This window comes from Anas platyrhynchos, chromosome 5 (assembly GCF_047663525.1).
Source record: "Anas platyrhynchos isolate ZD024472 breed Pekin duck chromosome 5, IASCAAS_PekinDuck_T2T, whole genome shotgun sequence".
Taxonomy (NCBI): domain Eukaryota; kingdom Metazoa; phylum Chordata; class Aves; order Anseriformes; family Anatidae; genus Anas; species Anas platyrhynchos.
In genome coordinates this window covers 26,023,837-26,043,243 of record NC_092591.1, presented here as the reverse complement: position 1 = coordinate 26,043,243, position 19,407 = coordinate 26,023,837, and the positions used below count along the sequence as shown (strand labels likewise).

The window sequence follows — 19,407 nt, the reverse complement described above, 5'->3', positions numbered from 1 at the left end:
ATACGATGGTGTCACACTAGGACTCATAGCCTGAACATGTAAGGACATGTGCCTTCATCAGAAAGACTTCAGTTTCTTCAGAGGGTTTTACACTGATGGAGGATGCAGACAAGTACAGTAGTTTTCTCAGGGACAACTCTAAAAATCTGCCTGCTGGTGGCAGCTGTCATAAAGAAGTTCAATATTTGCTCTAATTCTTCAGTTCCTTAGTTCAAAACCAACCAACTCAAACCCACAACAACAACAAAAACAACCCAAAAACCACACTAGTATTTATTTGCCTTTATCTGACATAATTTAGTGCATATTTTGACTACATTTTTCCTGCACAAAAAAAAATAATAAAATATTGCAGTGGACATTTAAAGCATGTGCTGATGTTGGCTAAGCATAGAGGTATGTCTGTACCTGCTGCACTGGATGGTTTGATGATATGTCTGTGTGCAACATGGACTTTTATGACACTTAATGTACTTATGTGCTATATTTGATTATGAAGTAGTAATACATTAAGGGATGATAACAAGGGATATACCTGTAGAAAAAAAAAAAAGGATAAAAATGGTGTCCCTGGATGGCTGGAGAAACACAGAGAGATTTGGGGATTTGTTCTTAATTACAAAACAGTTAAAAGAGTTACTAAATGTGACGTATAACTATTATACTGGATAAGAACATACAGCTAAATTGAATACATAATAGTTATCTTCATTTTTTTTCTAGTTTCAACTAATTTTTCTGTACAAATAGGTATTTAAATAACATAGGCTATAAAATCAGCAGCAACCAGCCAGAGTGTATGTGTATAGAAACTCTCTAATATAAATTAGTGCCTTTTAAAAATCACTGTAAACTCTGTTTTCTGTAATTATAACAAACCCTAGAGTTTTACCCATGTAATAGTAATTTTTTAGTGTCTTCACCATTATTTTCCTTTTGATTTATTTAACTACATCTAACTTGAGCAAACAATGTTAAGTGGGGAAACAGATGTGGTTAAATAGCCTATAATTACGCCTTTAGTCATCTGTTACCATCACAAGGCTCCTCCTGCTACTATGACCAGAAAAAGTGACCTAACTGATTTCACCAGCAGCCTTGCCAGTGCCTGATGCAGAATAGATGGCCCTATTAAGCAATCAGAAAAAAAAATAAATAAAAATCAACCATTACAGTGGAATAGTAATCAGCAGTGTTTATACTAGCCCCACAATGCACAATCAGAACCATGAATTCTACTAATTGGGTACCTTCTGCATCCAGAGGTGCCTGCAATAGGAAACAAAAGGGATTTGAAAATTAGTGTTTGTAGCAATTAGTTTCTGTCTGAAGGCTTAGCCCAGTTCATGGAAGCCATGATTCAAACAGGGATTATTATAGTAACTATGGTATTTAAATGTCCTCTGTCATTATTCAGCATCAAATTTAGCATAGCAAGACTAATTTGGATTTACTCTTTAAGACTAATTTGGATTTACTCTTTAAAATATGATTGTTGGGAATTTTTAAAGTCCTAAACTACAAACCATGTATTTTATGCTTTTTTATATTTCCCACATCGGTTGTTTCCTTCTAAAGATTATGAGCCTGTTTCAGACTAACTGTAGAGGTGATTAAATGTGTTTGCTATTGAATAGCTGAGATTTAACAAATAGCACATTGGAGAGTGTTTGACTATTATTTTTCACAGAGTGATCTGTACTATATTGGCATGTTGAGGGATTTCATGCTTCATGAAAATGTAAGGACTGGAAGTTTATTGTTTATAAACACAACTACAAATTCATGCCAGTGAGTAGTGGTATACAAATGTTTAAGAAGAGAAATTTAGGCATGCAATTTTCTGAGTAAACTGCTGGTGCATTTACGGATGGGCCTTGGTGAAAGCTCAGTGGATTATATTAAATTGGATACAAAAAGCCTTTTGCCCTTTTCTTTCCTTTGAATCTTTAGCATTTCTGACGTAATAATCTGATAGACAAATCTCTGTGCTTCAGTTCTTACCATTATAGACTCCCCGCTGTAGGTGCTTAAAGGACAAATTAACTGTAGTACAATTCAAGTAACCTCTTCACCTTTTCTATCAAAGCATCAGCTGCATGTTCTTGCTTTGCTAAAGCTCCCCATATGGTTACAGCAGGACTGTGACAATAGCTTACAAAAAAAGCTTAGAATTCATGAAAAAAAACCTCAAGAAGAGATAGGAAAAGGGAGGCAAAAAGTCTTTAAGTCAGCCCTCAGTCTTAGCTCTGCTCTTTAAAGGTTACACTGAGTAACGGAAATGTATCATCTGCAATTTATTAATAAGTTGCTGTCCTCATTAGTTAACTGCTGTTTAATCCATATGTGATTAACTGTGTGACCTTAAAGAGATTGTTATTAATACAAAATATTACATTATGAAACCATTAAGTTATAGGAAAATATTGGTACTTCGAAGACAATCAGAATGATAAGTGTGATAGTTTTTAGAGATACTGTACCAACACTTCCTCTGACTGATTGCATTACATATTGATATTAGCAAGTATCAGTCTGTAGTGCAATCAGTCAGTGGAAAATGAGTGAAATGTGAACTAATGAGAGCTAATTGTCTCATATAATAGCAAGGACAGAGAATTCTATCAATTAAATTAGTCTGAGTTGAAACAACTATCAGTGTAATAATGTTGATAATATCAACCAAATTAGATGTAATGAAATAAATGGTATGCTAAAGATCAAGGATACCCATCGGCTCCGACCCCCACCTTGTGCTGACTAGTGAGAGCGCCTCATGACTTTGGGCTCAGGTCCTGCCTGAAGCACAGCCTGAAACATGTGGCTGTGTTCCCAGGGGACAGGTACAGAGGGATTTTGAATTAGTGTAATTTGGATTTGGCAAATAGAGAGTGAGGCAGTGAATATCACGTAGTACAGATATACCACTCTTGCTAGCTCCAGCATGCTTCTCAGTGACAGCAGAGATGTGGTAAGTGAGAAACGGTGGCTTGAGAAGTCCATGTAAATTTGCCCAGGTGTCTGTCGGGGCTTTTCTTTTTTCCTCTTTTATTTTCTTTATATATATATATATATATGTATATATATATATTTTCCCTTTTTCCCTTTTTTCTTTCTTTTCTTTAGAAACTACTACAATTGAACATCTGTGTGGAATGACCAGATGCCATTTAAAAGACCTACTCACAATATGGGATGGCAGAAACACAGAAAAACATCTGGGCCATCAGTTTTACTAGGGATGTGTTGCATGCTAATCTGAAAATGCAGCTTGGAAAATCACTACAGGAAGATGATGCCTCGGCAAAACTGCAAAATTTGACTGGCAGCTGCCATATTCATCTTGTAGAAAACCTGCAATTGTGTATGAATGTTTAGAAACTGACCATACAACTGAATGTGTCGACTTCTTCTATTTGTATCAGAGAAAGTGGACATAAGAGTTATCTCATTGATACCACTTCCAAATAAAATTAATTTCCTTGTAACACAGGATCAAAGGAAGCAAAAACTAGAAATATCAGCATCCTACAGAAAGCTTGAGTCTGAGAAGGGTGATACATCCACAGTGCTGAAACCACATCACCTAAAAACCACAATTGCCTACTAATTGCACAGTTTATATATTATTTAGAAAGCATTTGACATTTGACTTTCCACCTCACATGCTTAAGATGCAGAGATTCAACAAGCACATACACTGACATAAGTAGTAAAGATAAAATATTTCTATTTATTTATGGATAAAATATTTCTATGAAAAAGAAAAAAAAGCTGACAATCTTACTTACAGTTGTACATGGATAGAAAAAAAAATCAGGAAAGCAATTTCAGGAGCACTAGCAGTGGAATAACACAGGGGAGGCTAGACAACTTAAAGATCAGACAGATGATGGGTAGATGATGGGCAAGGCCACAAAGATACCATCTAAGAAAGCACCTGGAAACTTTGATATGACATCGGTATGAGTCATGCATGAATATGTAGATGTACTTACCGAAGTTATAGTGAGCAGTGATTGAATAAATTTGTTAGCTAATTCTCTTAATACATGAGGATAAATGAAATATTTAACGTGGAGTCTTAGATGTGATAACCAATGGTTATTTTCAGTGGACCTTCTAGCTCCTTATTGTTCCTTCTACTTTTCATTTAGCAAGGCTATTTTCTCACCCATTTTTGAGTTGCCATTAATTTCATCCCCTCATCTGTTAATGGACTTTCTTTCTCTTTAGTAGTTACTTCCCTAGCCATAAAAGCCTTTTTAATCCTCCCGAGCCCCTTTTATTCATTCTGAGCTTGATTGTAATGCTACACTCTGCCCTGGCTAAGTAGCTATGTTGCCCCAGGAGCGGGCTAGAGAATTAAGTAAGACTTGGAGCTCTGGTCTCTCCCTGTGCTCTACTTCAGGAGTCAAGGATGGGCTGTGGCAGTGTGACTTCCAGTAAAACCAGTAACCCTAGCTGACAAACCAGAAGGAAAAGCATTTTGCAGATACTGTGACTTCTGTCCCTGCTGACCTGCTTGCAGGCAGTGGGTCCTGCACTCCATGACAAAGCTTTTGCTGCGCAAGAGAGCAACATGCAGCAGGTAATGTAATATTTTGCTCTCTCCATTAGTCTTAGCTTCAGCTTCTTAATTTTTCATAGGCTTGAGGTAGACAAGGAGATCTCGAAGCAGTGCTGGCCAGCAGGCTCAGAAGCACTGTCAAAATGTCATGGACAGCCAGCCTGGGTAGGGAAACAGCATCATGTCTTGGTGCAGAATCAGTGGAGCAACACCTGGGACAGTTCAGCCTTCCTTTTTTTGGTTCCCTACATCAGCTTTCTCTAGCTCACTCTGGGTATTTTCAGCCTGGTTTTCTAAGGAAATAGTCCTTACACCGTTCTACTGCATGCGTTTGTGTATACTTCTGTCTTCCTACCTCTTAGTTATGTCTTCTCTCCCTTTTTATCCTTCCCTCTCCTGCATAACTTTTAGCCTATTTTTCTAACCCAATCACATAGAAATAGAGATCCCAAAGGTGCTAGCTAAACAGGAGGTCAGGTAAGGAAAATTATTCCTATGAATGTCATCTCTCAGGAAAATAATGCAACCTGTGCTTATCCCCCACTAGGAACTAGAGAGTACACAGCTCCGTGAAGTTTTACCTCTCATTGTGTTCTCTAAAGTCTAATCACGGAAAACTTCTGGCTGAAGCATTTCCAATGCTGGGTCACTTATATATGTACCTTCTTTAACGATGAGTAAGCTCATGCTTGTGCTCCTTAAAACCTCAGATATTTGAGTAATAGTTCATCAAGCCAGTGTTTAAGTTTTGCATTAATCCCAATTTTGTTTTTCACAGGAACACTCTGCAGCATATACATTAATTCAAACAACATTCTGCTTTTTTTTTTTTTTTTTAGGTTTCCCTTGTCATCCTTAGTATGTTTGTCTCCATGAAATCAGAAACCCTTTAATTTCTGCCTCACTGTTTTGTTTTTGTATAGCTCCTGATTGCTCTTTCTTTATTTTTCTCTAAGAACTAACATGGTTTCTTGTTCTTGGTAGTAAAAGTTTGTGACTTGAGACCCTCCTTAATACATGTGCGATTGTATTTGTTATCCAACAGAGATATGAGAGGTCAGGATTTCTCCATAATGGTTTTTACAGGCTTGAGAAATAATTATCCTTCCTTGGGTATGTATGCTTTGTAGTCAGACCTGTTCTTCCCTCTAGGCTTGCTCTGTGTGCGTCATTGCACACTCTCTGTGGGGCAGGAGGGTTGCCATATGTGGCTAGCAGTCTGCCTTGTATAAAATCCAGACGGTATTGCCATAAAAACCTAAAGCACTGTCCACACAGCTGAATGAAACTTGGAGGGGAAATCAGTGGGAACAGTTAAACTGTAGAAAGAAAGAGAAGAAACTAGTCAAATATTATCTCCATGGTTATTACCAACCAAAAATTATGTTATGAAAATGCATCAGAATATTTGTGTAATATATGAAGACATGGGATAAAATTCCTGCCTTGTGTTTCATTGGTTATTTCTACATTTTTGCCTTCCACCTTCTGATGGTGACAGTCCTGAATCCTCCTGTGAAATAAACAGTGGTTATGACATCTGAACATGATGAATTTAATGACCTAAAAAATATGCTGTTTTCCACAAGTGTAACTGCTTTCAAGTAACCTTCACATTTGGCTGCTGCTATGTTTTATCATGTATATTGTGGCTCTTTTTTTTTTCTCCCTTTGCTTTTGTATTGCTTTAAAAAGACAACAGAACATGCTGTGAGTTAATGTTTCACTTGTAAAAGGTTATGGATTAAGCTCAGCTGGTTTCTCAGGCTGACACAGGGTTCATGATTAGAAGAATGAAAACAAACATGAATTGAAAATGTCACTAACCTTTATTGGGCCCTGAAAATCCCTGAGCCTGCATGACAGGAGGCTTTCCTGTTTTCAACAGGATAAAGAAGATTGAAACAAAACAGCACGGATCTTGGCTATTTACATCTTTTAATGAATGCTCTTCACGTTTGGGTCCCTTTGTCAATCTCCCAGTTTTCAAGGGTTTAGCTGTGAAAAGTGCGGATGGTATCACATACTCTTATAAACCATGGAGTAGACATCTGTCTAGGATGCTTTTTCCTCCAAATTATGCTTAGGGTAAAGGACCACGTTTTAAGCTTCACTTACGACTATGCATGTATAAGGTAGCCAATTATCCAGTCTGAGCACTCAGTAGCAGAAAGGCTGAATGAAACCATCTCTAAATAATACCACCAATTTAATTTTACTAAATTAAATTTGAAAAAGCATTGTCATAAATTCCATATGATAGTGCGGTTTGAACTTCAGAACTGTTTAATGAAAAAAAAAAAAAACACAACAAAGTTTGCACTTTGAAAAAAACAAAACAGCTCTGAATGCTGTGGAGAATGTCTTGCCAAGACAGGTAGAACTCAACAGACTCAAACAGGCCAAAGAGGAAACCAAAAATGCCCCTGACTTGGGAAGCTTTGCTCTGTTAAGAACACAGGTTTGGGCCCAGTATCTTAGTCTTCCTTATATTGAAGGAGTATATTGCATGGTATGACTGCACTTCCTCTGCGTTAGCTGTTCCCATGCATTGGGGAAGAATTAGGTACAGCACTTGGCCTTACAGACTCACATATTCCCTGCTTTCCCATTACTTTACACTGCTCAACTGATTCTTCCTGGTCAAATTACTGAAAACACAAAAGAATTATCGAATGTTTTTAATCTAGGCTGTGAAGAAACAAAGCATGCGTTTTCCTTCATTTAAAAATTTTTAGCTGCATGTTTTAGTAACAGCTGTGCCACTGCTTCACTGATTTCATAGGTAACCTGAGAAAATACTTTATGGAGGAAGAACACCAGGGGATCCTTCAACCAAATGTATTTCCTTCGCCTGATCTATAAATGTCTGGTGGATATGGAATTTTTGCCTCACAAAATCACATTTACTTTTTTCATGAAGTGAAGTGAGGCAATATAGACCCATGCTTACTACATAATTATTTAACATATCCTACTATTTCATGGTGCAACTCTGACCTGTAACTGAGATTTAATGAAGTGCTTTGGCAGAGAATTAATATTAGGGAGAACACAAACCTGCAATTTTTTAGTCTCACTTCATCCAATTATAGTTTGTCCTTATGTTACATAATCTATTTTACAGTTTTTGGTGCAGGAGCAGAGTGATCTCTCACAGCATTTTAATGAGGACCATTTTTTTTAATCTCTAGCTGCTTCAGTCTTTTGCAAATATTGAGGAATATCATATTTGATAAAATTTCATAAGGTATCTTAATGATATAGGACCCTAACCCACAGTTTCAAAATCAGCTGTGTCTCTGAAGTTATGTGGACATGTGAGCCCCATTCATTGAAAGTGATAAATTTAATCAACTAGCTGAAAATCAAATAAGTGGCTGTTAGGTGCTCTAAAACTAGAGAGTTCCTTAAACAGCTCAGCTTAGGGTGACAAAAGAGGCTCTGCAAGGCAGCATACAACTTCCAGAGGTCTTGTCACACACTGGACTCACATCTCTGATTGCACACTCAGTGATCTGAGAGAGCAGGGGACAGATGAGAAATACATAGATTGCCCATGGGAAGAAATAATGAGGAGTACTGGGGTCGTGAGTACACATCTCATACTGTCAGCTGAGTATTCTGCCTTGTCCCTTACTGAATTTCCTCTCACCTCTCCACCAAAGTTAGCTTGGAGAGAGAGTGACCCCCTTCTCTGCAATGCTGTAAATCCATCAGTGTGTACGAAGCGTGAGGTTTCCTTCTAAAAAACAACAGTTTTGACAACCTGCAGTTTAATAGTGAAGACACCCACGTGGAGAACCGTTCAAGGGGAATTTGATCCTGCATCCCACGGAAATACTTCTACTAGTGACTGGGATGAGCAAGGAATGGATGTCTTCTCCACTTGGCTGCGATTTGCCCAAGATTAGACGTGCTTGAGGTACATCTAACATGACAGCTCCTGAAGATCAGGCAGGTGGTAGAAAGACTTGTTTGGGAATGTTGGTTGGTTGAAGTTTGGGAAAAACACTGCGTTCCCAAGTGCGTTCAGGACCTGAACACTTCTGCTCATTCCTAGTGCAGAACTTGGTCTCCTGGGAGATTTCACTTGTGGAAACTTGAGAAGGCTCTGAGGATCTGAATTTGTGATTTGGGTGCCTATAGTGGCATTGAGATGCCTAGATTCTCCTCTTGAATCTAACTCATGGAGGCAACTTCTTAATGATACATAGTGTGAAAGTGCATTTAAGCTCTTTATTTTGATTTATCAAAAATGCATAGGATGTTCACTTTATTTTGGTACTGTTTGTCTGGGATTTTCAGCAGAAAATCAGTTCAAATTAGATTCTTAGGCTCTTAAATGCCTTTATCTACCTGTTTGTCTGTCTATCTATCTATCTTTGTATGTGTTTAGGCCATGATTACATTTGTGGAGTTAACCATTAAAGCCCAACAAGCTAAGGCTCCAGAGGCACTTATGTATCTTTGGAAATGTTTCTTATGGCATTCTGCTGATGCATTATCTGTTCTGTGGTAATAGAAAATGTGGAGAAGAAAAGAGTAAGTGCTGTTCTTCTCATTTTATCTCAAGCTATAATAGTTAAAATCCCATGTTATTTCTCTGGAAAAAAAAAAAGAAAAGAACCATGCTGAGAGCATTTGGAGCAATGTAACAACGCTTAGTTTAATTTGCTAAGCTCTTGAGAGCCGTTTCACATAATATATGGTGCTATATAAAGAATTGGCTGTGTGAGAGTTGATCATGAACTCAGGCATAACTCACTGACTGTTGTTTTCAGTTTTGAAAATACATGGGCACACCTGATTTATAATAAAAGGTAGGAACTAGTGACACTTGGCGTGTGGAAGTTACTGTTTAGTTCAGTGCCAGTTTCTGTTAAACTCTTCCAATGTACTTTTGTCTGGCGGTGAGTGCTTTTGACTGCTCAAGCAGAAAGGTTCCCTTCAGTGGAGAATTGAGCCAACAGTTTAGAGGGTGTTTTTTTCCCTAATAAAACTTTACAGCATTTTTATGTGAAGTTAGTGTTTGTGAAAGGCCCTGCACTGACAGCCCAGGGAACAGAGGCCTTAAGTTCACTCACAGACCATGCGCAGTGCAAGCAGCACTGGCAGTGGTGCTCCTGCCCTGCTGCACTGATATGCCTTCATCACAACCCGAAAATGATCACCCTGATGGATTGATTTGGTCTCTAATGCTCTTCTGCTATTTGCTTATCATCAGAGACTGTCACTGGGCTGCAGTTTGATTTAAGCCCATCATGCATGAGGGCCACAGGTTCACAGCAACCAACGCATCGAGTGCCAAGACACCTACCCCAGCTGGTAACAAATGCCAAGGACATGGTGATAGACATGCCCTCTTGCTTCAGCTGGGCAGCCTGACTCAATGACACCCCATCCTGATCCGAGGATGTCACATCACTCTTTCACTGAAATGAGAGGATGATGATGGCTGCTCTTTATTGAGCAGCCTGGTGCTGGGAGCAATGCCTGGAAACAAAGGTATTGCCACCATACTGGGCTCTGCAGAGAAAGAAGCATGAGTACCTCAGGCAGTCTTAGGCAGGAAATGAGTACACAGGTGGTTCAGCAAAGACATGGTATGTTTCAGTACCTAGGACACTTTTTTTACAGGTTTAGGGGAACCTTCATCTTGAAGGTTTAAGCATTGAGAACCTGAGCAAATTATGGCTGAGTTTCCCAGACTACTTTTAGGAAGTTAAGAAGATAAATTCTGCCATTTAGGCTTTGTCCAGTCCTCTCTGTGATCAATGTTGTATACCCAAATTACGGTCTGTGAAACAGTTATGGTGAGGTAATTAATGTTTTTGCCAGGGTTTTAAAACATTGGAGGAACTAAACAGGAATGGAAAACACATTTCTCCAAGTCTGGCATGGGCTTTTTTGGAGGCTGCAGGAATGCTTTCTAAGGGAAAAAAAAAAAACAACACACACACACACACATATATACATCATGTTCTTTGTCTCTTTTTGAGAGATGTAACTGGTTCTCTTGGGGAACTGTCTCATTGTGACCTGAGATTAAATGCCTCACTTTGTATCTCCCTGGTGATTCACCTCGGAAAGGTTTGTGTCTTCATTGCTAATTTCCTTTAAAGAATCATTTAAAACTACTAAACCTCTGTTAATTTGAAGCTTAATTCTGTACAGATGACTGTGTTATGAATTAAATGCCCTCAATTAAATTCAAAGATAAAAAACCTCACCTCATAATGGTGTTGTATTTTGTGATCCTGCTATTTCAAAGTATTCACAGAAAACATGGCTGAATATTTCCTTAATTTTTCTATACTCTGTGTTTCTTAAAGACATACTGAAATCCTGTATAATTTTTTATGCTTAATTTTGCATGTTGAGAAATGGTAGGCAGAAGAGTTTGAGAGACTTAAGGGGATGTGTCTCATTCACTTGTCCACCAAAATCCCACCTACAAAGCATTCTTCCTCTACGGCACTGAAATCTCTACATGTTTCCAAGCTGCAGCTTGTCCCTGAGAAGCTTATTTCATTGCATTTCATTTCATGGTTCCCTCCAGATGCCTTGTACACAATAGTCCTATACGTTTTCTCATTTAGAGAGACCTGCCAGGGGAAGTTAAGATATTTCAAGTAATTCTGTTCGTGATCCACAGCAGGATTACTGTAGATTGATGCGTGACGGTATCTTGGATTCCTGACGGAACAACCTACTTAGGATCTGAACCTGCATACACACAAAATGCAGGGAGGCTAATTGTATTGGGTTTAACAACACTAATTTAATGAAGCAGGCTTATTATCTGGCCCATAATTTACAACCTGAGTTTAATGAGAACCTTTTCTCTTATTTCTCTTTATCTTTTCTCTGATCTCTCCATTCTGCCCCCCCCCCTCCCCCCCCCCCCCCTTTTTTCCCTCCTTCTCTTTCTCTTCCCCTCATCCATTCCCTCTTTGTGTCTTTTTCTCCTTGTGTCTCCCTCCATGAAAGCATGGGGCAGTAACAGAAGGCTCAGCCCATATCCTTGCTACAGGTTGAAAGATGAGCATATGTAGGTACCACACTCCTTTACAGTATCATTAGTGGCTTTTGAGGTCTCTGTGGTACAGACCATCCTTGGAATACTGTAACTGAGATGATGGAGAACTCTCACAAATCTGGGCCACCCAAAACCAAGGCAGCTAATGGGTAACTAAGGGCTCACCATGCTTTAATCCTCAGAGGGAAAGCTGCTCAGGAATATTTGGTCCAGCAAAAAAACATGTGAACTACTTACGAGATTCAAAATATGTATTATTTCACCTGTCAGTGCCTCCAAAGGCTTTGGCCCTCTGTGCTGGAATGAGTGTGGTGCAGCACGTGTGCAATGACTGCCTCCTGCTCGGGAGTGGTGTCATCTGATGCAAAACAAGGGAGCAAACCACACACAGGAAGGCCCTTGCTTGCTGCAACAGCTGCTCCCGTTGCTAATTGATGCTGTGTTTCTGTGGCATCATCCCAGTGACTATTTTAGTTTGTTTCCAGCTGTGAAGGTTTTTGTCTCACAGCTAGTGGTATCTGTGCAGCTGGCAGAGTGAGGTAAAAATAAACACAACTAATTCAGCACAGCAAAGAGGGAAATGTACAAAGAAATTCAAAAATAATACGATCCAAGGTTATTTGGGAGAGACATCTGAGTCTGTATGGAGCAAAGGCTGATTTTGCATGGAAAAGGGTTGATCACCTACCTGTGGCTGCCAAGAAAATGAAAATATTTTAATGTGAATATTTGGCTTATGAAATGTGTTGAATGCTGAATTTTTCCAAAGACCAAACTCTGGTGGCATTATTGACAGTTCCTCTACAATATCCCACACATATCTTTAAATATTTACTGCAAGGGAGTTATTTATTTATTTATTTATTTTTAAGAATGAAAATATATTTATTCATTTAAGATTTTTCATAAACTCCCTGCCTCTTTCCGAAGCAATAGTTCAGTAACTACTGCTGTTTAGAGGTTTTTTAATTCCTGCCTTAGTTTGGGTATTTCTCTTTTAGATACAAAACTTTAACCACTGTGGTCATTTCTCCCAATTCCCTAGTTTCTTCCAGTAATACCTGCGTTATCCTTGCTTAAACTTCAAGCAGCACCAGGGATGGCTTTGCAGATTCCAGTGCACTGTTTAAAATCCTTATAGATTGTTATAGTTTTATGAAAAATGTAGATCATGTGCTTGTTAATGCCTAAAATACCATGTAGTTTCAGTATCTTAGAAAATTAATTTTATTTTTTCAGAAAGAAAATTTTGATTACAACACAGAAAAAATATTTTTATTTCTCTGGTGACTATCTGTTCTTCCTTCTTTGTTTCCATGCTTTCAAATATTTATTTTTACTGTTTTGCCTTAGAGTTTTGGATACAACTGCATGACCTGTGCATCAGTATCACAGGTAGGGAGTCTGCTAGAACAATGCCTACATTCTAGCTTGGAAATATTGACCTCTGCTCATTCAAAATATGTAATAAATTCCTTTCTGCCTGAACTTAGGAAACTGGCATTCACAAGTCAGTCACATTACCTTGAATGCAAACACATGCTACTTGTAGTAGCAAGGCATGAACTAACAGAAAGTTAAAATTAATGAACGTCGCTTTCTTTTATCAAATTGGCCTTGCTCAACTATACTATTTACAGTGTCATCAAGTGTTTATTCAATACATTCTGATCTATTCTATTTTGTAAGGAGAAATGGTACCTAGAGACATAGAAACAAACATTGCGACATAAATGAAATAAGTTCATAGAACAATATTTGGTTAATCTGCAAGGATAGATTAGTCCCTACTTTACCTCCTCCCCCCCTCCAACTCTTGATATCCATTTCCTGAAGGAAAAAAAATGTGTAATTTACACAACTTCTAAAAATCTGAATTCTCTTTTACAGTACTTTCTAAATCCTATATCTGATGGAGCTGCATCTCAGCTGTTTGTGTAGAATAACTCTGGTACCATCTGGCCAAAATCCTGTGGAGAGATATGCAGTCTTTGCCCCCAAACCTGAAATTGCTGTATTGGAATAAGCACTGCTGAAAGAGAGGTCTCCTCATTGCTAAAATACTATCCTTAATGTATCCCCTCTCAAAAAAAATCCCTTAAGATGATTTTCATGAATGTCCTTTGCAAAGAGACGGTGAGCCAAGGAGAAAAAAGTCTGAGAGTTAGGAGATGAAAAACTTTGGGGGGATAAACAAGAATTTGTAGTGTTTTTATTTTTATTATTTTTTTTTCTTTTTTCTTTCTTTTCCCCTCAGAGCATCCCATTCCTTTTATCAAGCCACCTAGGTAGATTCTTGAATCCACCTCCTGGAAAGGAGGCATAAACCTGCTGCCTGAGCTGTCTTAAGAGCTTGATCAAGCAGTGAGGTAAGTGCCTTTTACTACATGGAAACTACAAGGTCAGAAGGGGAAAAAGTACTGACGAGATGGTGATTATGAGCATTAATCAAAATAATATCGAGTTCTTATATAGCACTTTTCATCAGGAGATTTTAAAGCGCTGTACAAAAGAGACGAGTCTCATTATCTCCATATTTTAGATCTAAAATGTGACCTCCACTACCTTAAGGCTGTTTTCTGAGGGAAAAAAAGACTTCTGGAATCAACAATACTCATTCTCTGTTAAATTTCTAATCACCACAATGAAGATTTAAAAAATTTACTTGTTCTATGTTCTCTGTAATGGAATTTTAATTGCTTTATGTGCAGCTCGGGATATAATGAATGAATAAATACGATTCTTAGCAGCATGCTGACATCAGCTGATTGAGCTGACACATTGGCACTCTTAGGGCACATTCAGACTCTTATGTTAACATGTCCAACTCTGTCGGCCTGCTAGTTGGGAAATGGTAAGTGATTATGTTGGTGTTGCAATGCACAGTGAAATGGATCAGCGTAAACCACCTTCAGCAAGGGTTTAAGGGAATCCTTTGCTTCTGTATTTGCAGCGGACTAGACCTTTCAGAGCATCCTAGCTGAGAGCACACTATCAAGCAGCTGCAGGGTGGTCTTTTTTTAAAGAAGGCTAACAGTACCACAATAACTGACTAAATACCCCACAAAATAGTTATGCTATGCAGAACAGCAAAATTACTATAAGCTGTTACTGAAGGGTGAATTTTTACCTTCTGCCCTCAGGAAAATATTTGTTACACTGTGCTCGAAGATGGACCTTGACATCTATCAGCACAATTCTATTGTAGGAGAAAAGACTTATGTCCGCAGAACAGCGAAGGACAAACTGGGTGCTTGCCTTTCTACAATGTCCTCAGTGCAGAAAGGCTCAAGCATTTGATGGGGATTTTGTTCTGGGTGATTCCTCTCTGAGGCCAAGGTTGATCTGCATGTGCAAGTCCTACTGAGGAAAGAGAGAGTTGTGAGGAGTTTGAAACATCAAAGAGGAAATTCAGAAAAAATAACAAAAATATTTTGTGTTCAGATGAATGGGACTATGTTTTGGGAAGGCTTACAGGGCACCCTATGCAGTTTTGAGACCCTGCACCTTGGAAACTATTTTATGAAATAATTGTTTTCAAAAGGAGATTAAACACTGATGTGGACACTGTGTTTAGTGTGGACACTAAAGAACCTGCTTCTAGTGAAAGCTTGCCCCATTTTCACTTAAGCAAAGAAGATTTGAGATATGAAACAGGAAAAAAAGTGAAACTACTGGAATATACTGTGCTTCAGAGAATTATCTGTCTTTCTGCAAAGGATGAGACCATTTTGTCTAGGAACTGAAAACATTTTTTTTGTCTAATAGCAAACTAACACTAAACTAACTAATGGTATTCTCCATTTGGCTAAAAATAAAACTAGGCCTGAAGTACCATCTGCTCTATTTTATGTAGAATTTCTCTTTTCATTTGGTCTTTTTGTTTGTTTGTTTGTTTGTTTGTTCGCAATAATGATAAGGAATAAATAAGACTGATCACTTAAAGCTCTATTCATCAGGCTTGTCAGCTCCATAGGAGCTAATGATAGACTTTATAGATCCTGCACCAGCTGAACTTCATGATCTTTAAGTTTCCTGGCACTGATGAAATGAAATTGGTTTTCTTTGGGCTTTAGCTCAAAAGGGTCTTACCTATGTGACAGATAAATGATATTCAAAACCCCATACCAAAAAACCTGCAGATGCTGGACCAAGATCAGTTCCAGTTCCATAAAGTTTTATGGTATAAAAAAGAAAATTCAGGCTAACACTTCTAACATCTATCTAACATGCCAAAACAAATTTGAATTTGCCACAAAATTATTTAACTTATTTATTTATTTATTTATTTGCTTTTGGCTTCTATTTTTGGTCATGTACTGTGTGCGAATAATCTTTCAAACACACTCATTCTTCTAAAGTATTTGCAGAAAATCTAATACTTTTCATTCTTCAGTACATTTTTGATATTAAAAGTCTGACCCATTTTGACAAAATTTTCTGATTACTTATTTGGATTCCCAGATGGATAATTGAGATTTAAAAGAACAAAGCTTCCTATTAATAGTGTCTTTATTTAATTTTATTTTTCATTTTTGTGTGGCTATACTTTCTGCAGAATTAATTTACTGAGATCTTTGCAAGTTTGTTCATACTTTAAAAGACATTCACATCAAAGTGAATGTCTTTTAAAGGTTTTACAAATCTTTCCGGATTTTTGCAGTCTTCTGTCCCTATAATAATATCTATATACAAGATGGGATTTGCTTAACATGTGTGATTTCATTTCCAAGCAGAAAGATTATGAGGACAAAGCACTCACTGAAACAGCTTTGCATTCCTGGAGTAAGTAAGTGAGACATTTATATCAAAAAACTTGGTGCAAAAATAACAGTTTATGGCTTACTAGTCTAATGTGCTGGGTGCTGTCAGCTTTCAGTAGTCAAAGTGAAGTAAGAAAGTCAGCCTTTCCTAGGATCCAGCCCCAGATGAATGCCACTGTTCTGATTATACTTGTTTCCTTCCAGCCTCTCCAAACTGTTTACAAATTTGCTGTTCATCGAGATAAATAAAATAATATCAACACCTGTATAGCAGATGGAAACAGGAAAGACAAACTGCTTTGCACTGTGTCAAAAAACACACACACACACACACCCCATCCAGCAGCCTTCAAAGACCCTTCAAGCAGGAATCCTGTGGTTTGAAGTTGCTGCGGAGTCAAGAGGCCCATGGAGGTTTCTCGGTGTCATTGTAGAGCCCATGTTTCTATTTCAGAGACTGCACACAAGGCAAGAGGAAAAACTGCAGAAGATGCCAGAAAACTGCAGAAGAGGTAGAGAGGATGAAAGGATTAAATGCAAGAAACAAGAGCCAAAATAAGCGAGGCAAAGGGAGCACTAGTGTTTTTGTTAGCAAAGCAAACGAAGTTCTAGTGCTTCAGCTTCTTGTTCTGTTAATTACAAAGGTAAGGACTGCGTTACTGGTGGGAACTGGGATGTCCTCCAGGTGGGCATGTCAGAATTCACTTAATTGCAAGTGTTGTTTTGAAATCTGTTTTTGCCCAAGAAACCATGAAAACAAACTCGAAATATCCTTTTTTTGTTGTTTATTTGTTTGTTTGTTATTTTTTTCCTTTTGAGGAAGAATTGAAAAAAAGTGATATGGAATAACAGAGCCCACAGATTTTGTGCTCTTATTTTTCCTTTAGAGACAGGTTATCGTATCTGATGGCAGTCAAGTTTCAACACTACTTGCACCTTCCAGCTTGAACAGTTCACTTTTTGGCCTTTGGTTCTATTACTATTTTCCACCTCTTTACAGAGTTTTATAATGCACCTTCAGCTACAGTTCATAAGTGAATACGCACGAAAATATATTTACTCTGGGAGGCTTCCATGCCATTTATTTAAGCCCAATGGGTAATGACTTTGCCCTTGTTTCAAGGCAGCACTAGCTTCCTCTCAAACTGTGAGAATTAACTGCTGTGAGTATTTAACAACCGATTTTCTAAGTTGGTGACCTTGATCATAAAGTTACAACACTGTGTTTTCTTGATTAATTTAGTGTGTCTTTCCTTTTGTTGTCTGATCTGAATGACAGTTACAGGGTAAATGCTCTATTTTAGTATAGCAAATTATATTCTTGCTATTTTTCACATCACTAATTTTTGTGAATACATATCATTGATAAAAAGCTACTTAGCAAGTAAGACAATTTGTGAATGAAATAAACTTATCCTGGAGGGAATCTAGTGTTGTTGTTGTTGTTATTTTCTGCCAGATCACTGGATGGAATATGTTAAAGAAGATTATTTTCTTCTGCTGTGGTGCATTACTTTAACAAGACATCAATAACTTTGTATCTAAGGACAAAGGTACAGCCAGATTTGCATGAGCAATGAAAAATAAAAGAAACATTCAGAGCCTCTAATTTTCCCTTTGCTATTAATAATCTCATTAAGAATAGGGATGCATTTTCTTCAAAAACTATTTTGTAAAAATCACTTAAATTGAAGGAAAGTTTCAGTTCTAAGACAAAAGTGCCAAGAAATAAGTATTTTTATTGGTAATGTATTGGTGGATATTAAAGATGCTTCTGAATATTTTTCCTCCCGTTTCTGTGCTTTCCATGGTTCCCCATCTCTTAGCAGGCAATAGACTGCTAAAATATCTGATTGCTTTGCTACTTCCAGGAAAATCAGGTAGATTGCTTTTCTGTATGCTGAAGAAACGTGATGCAAGTTTTCACACCACTAAAACTCCTTCTGTGAGTCAATCCATTTCTTGAGAGCATGTCTGAGCACCCCAGTTAATTCACTCCAATTGCTACTACTGGCATTTTGCCTTTCTACATCTTCTCTCCAATTGTAATCAGCTGCTCTGTAATCATTTGTTTCAAAGTGAAATGGATGTAGATATTATTATTATTACTATTTATTACTATTTATTTATTTATTTATCTATCTATCTCTGTGTGCTACCATTCAAAACACCAGCAAAATACATGGCAGTGCCACAGAGGCGTTTTGACTATTCTTTCTTTAAAGGAAGAAAGAAGATACTAGGCTTTATATATATATATATACATACATATATATATATTATTTATATGTTATTATAATCATCACTAAAGGAAAAAAAACAAAACAACTTTATTATTTTGACAGTTTTTATTAACATATTTATGATCTAAAATAAATGAACAGAAATCTACATTATTGCAGTGCTGACTATGTTGAGATAAAATATGTATAGAAATTGTTTTAAAAAGTTAAGCCTACTAAATTACAGAAGGAAGTGTAGGGTAGGGTATGGTACAGTAGGGTATGGTAATGCAGTGCAGTGCAGCAGTGAAAATATTAGAAAAAGCATCTAAAGGAGCAAATGGTTCTCCATACTCCTGCCACACCAAGAAATATTGAGTACTGAAGGGATATAAACATTCCAAACAGTCTTACCACAACTGTGATATCATATAACACTGAAGGCATTACATTGTTGTTTCATGAGCTTATATGGAGGATCATGACATCCCATCATTTTTGGTTCCATGAAACAATTGTTCAGCACCTGAAATAAAAAGCCATCAGGTATGTGGAGTCCTTGGCAAATTTGTTTCTGTGGTAATCAGCCAATTTTCTGTCATTTCCCAGCATATCCCATTATACCCATTCAACATCTGATAGAATGAGAGACACTCTAAGGAGGTGTTGATCACTCAAATTATGCTGAGTTGTCTAGTTGTCTGAATTTTCTTCTGACAATTCAAATACTCTGATGCAATTATTCTGTGGAAAAATATTCACCAGTTTTCTTTGCCACTGATCACTGTTGTGGTTGATGTGATCTGGAAA

The 19,407-nt window shown here is 37.6% G+C and overlaps 1 long non-coding RNA gene across 2 annotated transcripts in view; it reads left to right on the top strand.

The window, feature by feature from the left end:
• The window catches only part of LOC101789831 (uncharacterized), a 72,571-nt gene extending 54,061 nt beyond the window's left edge, over positions 1 to 18,510 (top strand). For both annotated transcript variants that reach the window (XR_005266433.2, XR_005266434.2), the window contains 3 exons: positions 3,127 to 4,591; positions 13,870 to 13,981; positions 16,580 to 18,510. This is a non-coding gene — a long non-coding RNA (uncharacterized lncRNA). The remainder of the gene's footprint in view (positions 1 to 3,126; positions 4,592 to 13,869; positions 13,982 to 16,579) is intronic.
• Positions 18,511 to 19,407: the final 897 nt, after the last annotated feature.